Source organism: Octopus bimaculoides, chromosome 6, assembly GCF_046866305.1.
Source record: "Octopus bimaculoides isolate indiv1 chromosome 6, ASM4686630v1, whole genome shotgun sequence".
NCBI lineage: Eukaryota > Metazoa > Mollusca > Cephalopoda > Octopoda > Octopodidae > Octopus > Octopus bimaculoides.
Genome location: NC_142933.1, coordinates 98,625,312 through 98,634,990, shown reverse-complemented (window position 1 = coordinate 98,634,990; position 9,679 = coordinate 98,625,312). Strand labels below are relative to the sequence as shown.

Genomic DNA, 9,679 nt, shown 5'->3' with positions numbered 1-9,679 from the left:
ATACGAAAGAGACCAATCTGATAAGGTTTGCTGAACAAAACCGTGTTGCTGACGCTGTTTCTTCTGCTATTACAGTTGCTGTTGCAGATGAGAAGGAAGAGGAGAAGACATGATAATGATGACAATGATGTGGAGGAGGACGAGAATGGGGACGAAATGGAGGAGGAAGATGAGGAGGAGGAGGAGGACAACGACGGTGATGATGATAAATACGATGATGATGATGATGAAAATTATCGGGATGTTAATGATCATAACGATGGCGGCGATGATGATAATGCATGTATATATATGTATATATTCATGTATTTATATATACATATATATATGCATATATATATATATATATATATACATACATGCATATATATATATATATATATGCATATATATATATATATATATATACATACATGCATATATATATATATATATATGCATATATATATATATATATATATACATACATATATATATATATATATATATATACATACATGCATATATATATATATATATATATACATACATGCATATATATATATATATATATATATATACATACATATATATATATATATATACATACATGCATATATATATATATATATATATATACATACATATATATATATATATATACATACATATATATATATATATATATATACATACATGCATATATATATATATACATACATGCATATATATATATATATATATACATACATGCATATATATATATATATATATACATACATGCATATATATATATATACATACATGCATATATATATATATATATACATACATGCATATATATATATATATATACATACATGCATATATATATATATATATACATACATGCATATATATATATATATATACATACATGCATATATATATATATATATACATACATGCATATATATATATATATATATATATATATATATATATACATGTAAACATGTATATATGCAATACATATATGCATACATGCACATATATGCATACATATATATATACATGTATATTTACTTACATACATATAAATATATACATGTATATTTACATACATATATAATGTATATTTACTTACATATACATATATATATATATATATATATATATATACATGTATACATATACATGTATAAGCGTGGCTGTGTGGTAAGAAGCTTGCTTACCAACCACATGGTTCTGGGTTCATAATGACCTGATAGATATATATATATATATATATATATATATATATATATATATATATATATATATACTTAGTGTATCTTACGCTTTTGCCTTACCGCTAAGTTACGATGTCATAAACAAGCCGGCACCGGTTGTCACATGGTTATGGACAAACAGATGGAAAGATATACACACATACACACATATACGACGAGCTTCTACAGATTTTGGTGTCTCGTCCTAATATACTAGAAATAGCAACCTAAACCTCCATCAAATCAGTTTACTGTCCTAGATGAGACAAGTACACATTGAATAATGTCCGATATACACATAAGCTGGAGAGATGGCCATGACTGGAATACCTTCTTTCGTGGATCTGTTTAATAGTACTTGACCTGACATGGGGCTACACAACAACATTATGATCTAGAATACTATTATTACAATAGATAGATAGACTGGTGAGAGATAGACAGGTGAGAGGTAGACAGGTGAGAGGTAGACAGGCGAGAGATAGACAGGTGAGAGGTAGACAGGTGAGAGGTAGACAGGTGAGAGATAGACAGACAGACGGATAGACAGATGAAACATAGACAGATGAAACATAGACAGATGAGAGATAGACAGAGAGATAGATAGACAGATAGATAGACAGATAGATAGACAGATAGATAGATGAGAGACAGACAGATGAGAGATAGACAGATGAGAGATAGACAGGCAGACAGACAGACAGACAGATGTGAGATAGACAGGTAGATAGACAGATAGACAGATGAGACAGAGATAGACAGACAGACAGACAGACAGACAGACAGATGTGAGATAGACAGACAGACAGACAGACAGACAGATAGATGAGAGATGGATAGACAGAAAGAAAGACAGATAGATAGACAGATAGGCAAATAGATAGACAGATAGGCAAATAGATAGACAGACAGATAGAGTGGGGAGAGGGAAAGATAGATGACATATCTATAAATGTAATGCAAAATGTCTTCTAGAAATTCGGTTGAAACCAGTGAAGAGAAAGGTCAAGAGTGTAACGCATCGAAGAAAGCTTTCTTTCTTATGAAACTAATCTTTTATTTGTGACAGTCGTTTCCTGTCAGAAAAACAAGATTGACAAATACGAAAAGGAATTATTCTTTTATTTTTTTTCAGTCATTTGACTGCAGCCAAGCTGTAGCACCGCTTTGAAGAGTTTTTAGTCGAACAAATTGACTCCAAGACTTGTTTTTTAAGCGTAGTATTTATTCTATCGGTTCTCTTTTGCCGTACCTCTAAGTTACGAAAACCTAAATGCAGCATCATTGGTGAGGGCCAAACACAGACACACACACATTTATATATATATATATATATATATATAAATAATAAGGGTGATAAATTGGATATTAATTTAATTAACACCAATTTAAAACCAGTGGCCTAGCATAAGGAAAATTCTGAAAATTCAGAAAAATTATATTACATACATATGAGAAGGGATGACCACTAGGTGGACATCCATTACGCTAGAGATAGACCATCTGCGGTCAAACCGTAGGCGGTCTATCTCTAGCGTAATGGATGTCCACTTAGTGGTCATCCCTTCTCATATATATATATATATATATATATACATACATACATACATACACGACAGGCTTCTTTCAGTTTCCGTCTACCGAATCCATTCAAAAGGCTTTGGTCGGCCCGCGGTTGTATTTGAAAACACTCGCCCAAATTGCCATGCAGTGGGACTAAAGCAAGCTTCTTACCACACAGTCGCACCTGTACATATATATAAATATACAGACAGAGAAATACACGTCCGCATATGTTACAGACCGGGCTTCCCTCCATTGGTTGCACGTTTTCAAGTAATTGGCTTAAATTCTGCTGCAAATGCGTGTTGTTTTTTTGTGCGGGGGGGGGGTCGAAAATATCCGCTCTTTACTAAAATTTCAGGCCTTGTGCCTATTGCAGGAAGAATATTTAGGGATCCTACGGTAAATATGATGCATGTTGCTGTGCATATGGTAAGGTCACAGCCAGCAAACCAGGTTCGATTCCTAATTGTAATTATTTCGCTCAACATGTGAAATATGACCGTCACAGTCTCATTCCATCTTCTATGGCGGCGAGCTGGCAGGATCGTTAGCAGAACGTGTGTGTGTGTGTGTATGTGTCGATGAGAATGCCGACAAACCGACGCTTTTGCACAAACATACCTTGTGGTATTTATCCTGCCCGAGTTGCATAAACGGTCTCTTGTCATTCTCGACATCATTAAGTGCAGTGAACCAGTGATTACCTCATTGCAAACGTGTAACCAACGACGCTATTGTTCACAAAAATCTGATATAGAAACTTGTTGATGGACATGTCTGGTCGTGAAAGTCTGGGCTTGAACAATTGACTCTCTTTATTGCAATAGTGCACGCAATAAATATCCTTATCACTTTTCTATAAGCTCCTTTAATATTCAGAGTTTCCTCCTCTATTATTCGTTCCTCCTGGAATCAATAAACGGAATAACAGTCGAGAACTGAATCTGATACGACTGAGTGAACCCCTTCTTTGAAATACACGCCTATGTGTCTGTATTAGAAATTACTATCGTTATAGGGATATTATATGTATCCGTAAGAGCAAGCATCGCTGCGCAATTAAGGAGCTTGCTTCCCAACCACACAGATCCGGGTTCAGTCCCACTGCACGGCACCTTGGGCAAGTGTCTTCTACAACAACCCTGGGATGACAAATGCCTTGTAAGTGGATTTGGTAGATGGAAACTGTGTGAAAATCCAAATGTGTGTGTGTGTGTGTGTGTGTGTGTGTGTGTGTGTGTGTGTGTGTGTGTGTGTGTGTATATGTGTGTGTGTGGTTCTCCAGTCACGCTTGACAAGTGATTCTGGTTTGTTTACGTCCTCGTAATTTAGCAGCTCGACAAGAGCAACAGATAGAACGAGTACAAAAGTTCAGAAAGTAAGTATTTGTGTACATTTGTTCGACTTAACTCTTCAAAGCGGTGCTACAGCTTGGTCGCAATCCAGTGACTGAAACAAGTAAAATATAAAATATAACTAAGATATATTTTCTTACGTATCTTCTATAATAATAAATGCCAAAACGAATTTCTATGTGTCAATCTGTCACACTTTGACCCTCTCTCTCACTATTCAATGACACTTCTACTCCTTTTGCTGGGGTGAAAGTAATAGTAGGCATAGAGACGGTGGGGGCGATAGCAGAGTGACAGTTGAGATGGTAATAGGGTGACAGTAATAGAGTGAGCTGTAGTTGTGACAGAGGCAGAGGCGATGGTGATGGTGATGGTGGTGTAGGTAGCTGAGGCGGTCAAGTACGATGGTGATAGCAAGGGATGTGAAAGACAGTGGTGACGATGGTGGAGGGGAAAGCGACGAAGTCAAAGGTGTTGATGTTGGTGGCGTCAGAAGTCTGAACGATGTGTGTATGGCAGTTGTGGTGGCGAGGGTGGTGGTTGGAAACAATCAACAGAGAGAGAGAGAGAGAGAGAGAAAGAAAGAAAGAAAGAAAGAAAGAAAGAAAGAAAGAAAGAAAGAAAGAAAGAAAGAAAGAAAGGTTAGACAGAAAAAAATTCTACCGACCCTCACCACCCTGAATGGGGAGACAAAAAATGTTGTTTATCATGAAGTTTTGCAATAGGTTCCGAGTCGACAAATTATATCATTGCTTTCATGAAAATTGTTCATTGCTCGAAAATTATTGGTCAAGTTTAATAAAATTTGATACGTACTCAATGCATGAAGTGTCATTATTGGGCTCAAGGCCCAATGAAGAGCCCTCCACAGGAGCTAGCTTAAAAGATACCCGATAGGTACCCAGTACTTATTCTATCCGTCTAATTCATCAGACTCTGTTGCCAAACCGCTAGGTGACAGGAATGCAGATAAACTAACGCCGGTTAACAAGCGGTGGTGAGGGGGAACAAAAACGCTTGCTTCCCAACCACATGGTTCCGAGTTCAGTCTCACTGCGTGGCACCTTGGGCAAGTGTCTTCTACTATAGCCTCGGGCCGACCGAAGCCTTGTGAGTGGATTTGGTAGACGGAATCTGAAAGCCCGTCGTATACATACATACATACATACACACATACATAATAAAAAACCAGAATCACTTGCCCAAGGCACCACGTCGTTGGATCGAACCCCGAAGTCCGGTGGTTGCGAAACGAGCTTTTTAACCACACAACTAGTGATGGAGTCTTGTTATGTAATTTCTAACAGTCGTACAATTTCTCGTGTATGGATAAGACATTAGGTGAAGACAAGAATACTTAGAGCCGGCCTCATTAAAATTATCTTATTAAATACATCAATCCATAGGAAAAAGATTGCATACGAAATAACTGCAAAGAATGGAGCCTTGCCAAGCGTCAAGACGTTCGTTAAATTTAATCAAATGTAATTTTTGAAACTGCCAGTTCTAGAAGACTTATATTACATTTAATCTTTTAAAATAACTCATCAAACGATTATAATCATTTGACGAGTTATTTTAAATTATTATTGATTACATGTTTCCTCGCCTTAGTTGCTCGCGACTTTTAATGTGCCATCAATAGAAAATAACTGAGTGAGGGAGAGTATAATAGAATGAGAGCATAATAGACTGTGAGTATACTAGAATGATGGTATAATAGAATGAGAGTATAATGGAATTAAAGTATAAAAGAATGATAGGAGTCAGATCTTGCATTAATAGCTCTTCTGCTGTAGGCAAAAGGCCAGTAGTTTTTAGAGTGGAACGTTAGTAAATATTATTGACCCAGTACTTGATGGGTACTCTAGTTCCTGCTTCTTGTGTACTGAGTTCAAATCCCACTGAAGACAACTTTTCCTGGTGATAAAATATAGTACTTGTTATGTAGTACCATATAGTCTTATATAGTCTTTTCAGGGTGATAAAATATAGTACTTGTTGGCGATCTTTCGTGTTGAGTACATTTTACGTCATTTTTAATCCACGTGCGTTTGTTTATGTTTCTGAACAAGATCGTCGCTTTCCGTAAAAGGGTTTTAGGGTTAGGGAATTCCGTCCCGAACTTTAACCGTTACTCTAACCTTAAAACCCTTTTACGGAAACCTAAACAAACGCACGTGGATTAGAAATGACGAAAAATGTACTCAAAACGAAAGATTGCCTACTTGTTATGTACCGGAGTCTATGTAATCGACTAACTCCCGACTAAAAGTGCTGACTTGTACCAAAAGTTTTAAATTATTGTTGCTGAATCTGCCCGAGATGCTTGCTGGGGAACGAAACTGTCTTGCATGCAATAATCCAATGTTCGTACGTTAGGGAGTTGTGGGACTGTGTGGAACAGCTGTCGTCGCGTATAAGACGAAGTTAGCTGTCTGCCGAGTGTATAGTAAAGACCGACGCACCACCTTCCCTTAGCAGAGAAGGAAGGCAGATCTTTGTCTTGGTGGCTGTGGCAAAAGAAGCGGTGTGGTGGACTCGTCTGAAAGGTTTGAAGACAGACACATTTCTGTCTGGTCAAGCCCTCATCAATTTCTTCAAATATCATTTGAAGTTGTTGTTGGCACTCCGTCGCTTACAACGCCGAGGGTTCCAGTTGATCCGATCAACGGAACAGCCTGCTCGTGAAATTAACGTGCAAGTGGCTGAGCACTCCACAGACACGTGTACCCTTAACGTAGTTCTCGTGGATATTCAGCGTGACACAGTGTGACAAGGCTGACCCTTTGAATTACAGGCACAACAGAAACAGGAAGTAAGAGTGAGAGAAAGTTGTGGTGGAAGAGTACAGCAGGGTTCACCACCATCTCCTGCCGGAGCCTCGTGGAGCTTTAAGTGTTTTCGCTCAATAAACACTTACAACGCCCGGTCTGGGAATCGAAACCACGATCCTATGACCGCGAGCCCGCTGCTCTAACTACTGGGCCATTGCGCCTCCACAGCATTTGAAGAGGAAGGTGAGAGTAGAGAGGGCGGTGCTGCCACCTAGTGTGTTTATCAAATGGTGGTCGACAGTGGCAAGACTGATGAGACTAAATGGATCTACTCTGAATAGGATTTTCTAAGTAGAGGGAAAAAAACTGGAAGAGAGCACTTTCCCATGCCTTGGAGATGGCAGAGTAATCCGGAATTTTTGTGTGAGGTTTACCTCGGATTACCCTAAGTGGACTGCCCTGCTGTTGGGGATTCTATTATATATCCTCTGTAATATCCTTTAATATGGTAGTATCTCCCCTTGATTGATGTTAAGCCCACATGTTTTTGCAATTTTTTTGTGCTGTGACTCGTCTTTCGATATTGTCCTCCATGTCTTGGGCCCAAGTGGCCAATAAAAGAAATCATCATCATTATTAATATCATTAAGGTGGCGAGCTGGCAGAATCGTTAGCACGTTGGACGAAATGCCTCGCGGTATTTCGCCCGTCGCTCTGTTCTGTGTTCAAAATCCGCCGAGGTCGACTTTGCCTTTCATCCTTTCGGGGTCGATAAATTAAGTACCAGTTGGTTACTGGGGTCGATCTAATCAACCAGTCCCCTCCCCACAAATTTGAGGCCTTGTGCTTCCAGTAAAAAGGATTATTATTATTATTATTATTATTATTAATATTAAGTCGGCGAACTGGCTGAATGACGCTGGACAAAATGCTCAGCGACTTTTCGTTCGTCTTTACGTTCCGAGTTCAAATTCCGCCGAGGTCAACTTTGTCTTTCATCCTGTAAGGGTCGATAAAATAAGTACCAGTTGAGCACGAGGGTCGATGTAACCGACTTACTCCTTCCCCCGAAATTGGTGGCCCTGGGCCAAAATTTGAAAACATTGTTATTCGGGTAAGTGAATCAACAGAATCGTTAGAGCGTCGGATAAAATACCCTGTGGTACTTGTTTTGGTTCTTTATGCTCTGAGTTCAAATCATGCCGAGGTCAACTGGGTCTTTTATACTTTCGGGGCTGCTAAAATAATATAGCAGTCTAGAACTAGTTGTAGACAAAGGTATAGACTAAGCTCCCCTCCTCTCAGAATTTCTTGCCTCGTGGCTAAATTAGAAACCATTATCATTACCTCCATATTTGAGAAACAAGAAATATGTTTTTTAGAAACTCTGTGCTAAATTTAGTTTGGAATTAAAACACATCCTGTAATTCTTTGCTGGTATCTCTAACAATATCTGAGATGAATTAATGGCTGTCATTGTTTTCAAAATAATTACAGTAAACTGAAATGGAATGCTTTTTTCTTAACAGTTGAATATGTTTACATTGAAAGACTGACCTAAAACGAAAAGAGATATATATATATATATATATATATATATATATATATATATATATTTATTTATAGAATGTGAGGACAACAAAAGACAAAAACAGCTTGGTTGTTAGCAGATGGGTACGATGGTAGATTTAAATAAGGCCGTCATTCAACGAGCTTTGCAGTTGGGCGGCAAAAGACAAGAATAATCTGAGATATAAAATATACACAAAGTTACCTTAAGGATGTTTAGATTTCATAGATGTACATATTTATGCCAACCACATTAACAGAACTTTAGACAAACGGAAGTCTCTGCTCGCGGTATTTGTTTTATGAAGCATAAAATAGCGTGTATTTGAGAAAGAGAAAAAGAAGATGAACAGATAGATAAGAGAGGTGGGGTGGTGAGTAAGACGGAAAGCTCATGCGTATATGTGTACGTTTGTTAGATAGTATGTTGGGCCGTAGAGTAAAAGTAATATTCGTATAAAAAAAAAATCTAGATGGTTTTTAAGTTCAATGCAAATATATACAGATTTAAGCATTCCAAGAAACAATATATTTTTATGTAATTTATCTTAGGTTTTTCATGTGACTTCAACCAATCAAATTTTGAGCCAGGCTGAATTTCACTTCACATTTTTTTCTCTCCCTCTTTTATACCACAAAATTTTAATAAAAACAGTAACTTTGTTGTTATTGTTATTATTTCATTTAAAGCGTTGAGTTGGCAGGACAGGTAGCACGCCGAACAAAATGCATAACAATATTTTCTTCCAGTTCTTTACGCTCTGAGTTGAAATGCCGCTAAAATCGACTTTGTCTTTTATCCCTTTCAGAGTCGATAAAATAAAGTATCTATCAAATACTGGAGTAGATGTAATAGACTTACCCCTCAAACACACACACACACCTATATATATATATATATATATATATATATATATATATATATATATATATATATATATGACTTGCTTCTTCCAGTTTCCATCTATTAAATCCACTCACAAGGCTTTGATCGACTCTAGGCTATAGTAGAAGAAAATTGCCCAAGATGCCACACAGTGGGACTGAACCTGGAACCATGTCGAAAACAAACGCCTGTGCATATATATATATATATATATATATATATATATATATATATATATATATATATTACAGGCTATTTAGACTGGTGATTGCGTTATAATTCTCTCTCTTGATTGAA

General features: G+C 37.1%; 1 protein-coding gene across 2 annotated transcripts in view; it reads right to left on the bottom strand.

Annotated features, from left to right (window-relative positions):
- LOC149135341 (uncharacterized) overlaps positions 1-9,356 on the bottom strand; it is a 103,021-nt gene extending 93,665 nt beyond the window's left edge. For both annotated transcript variants that reach the window (XM_089354349.1, XM_089354352.1), the window contains exon 1: positions 8,702-9,356. The gene's annotated coding sequence lies outside the window, so the exon portion shown is untranslated. The remainder of the gene's footprint in view (positions 1-8,701) is intronic.
- Positions 9,357-9,679: the final 323 nt, after the last annotated feature.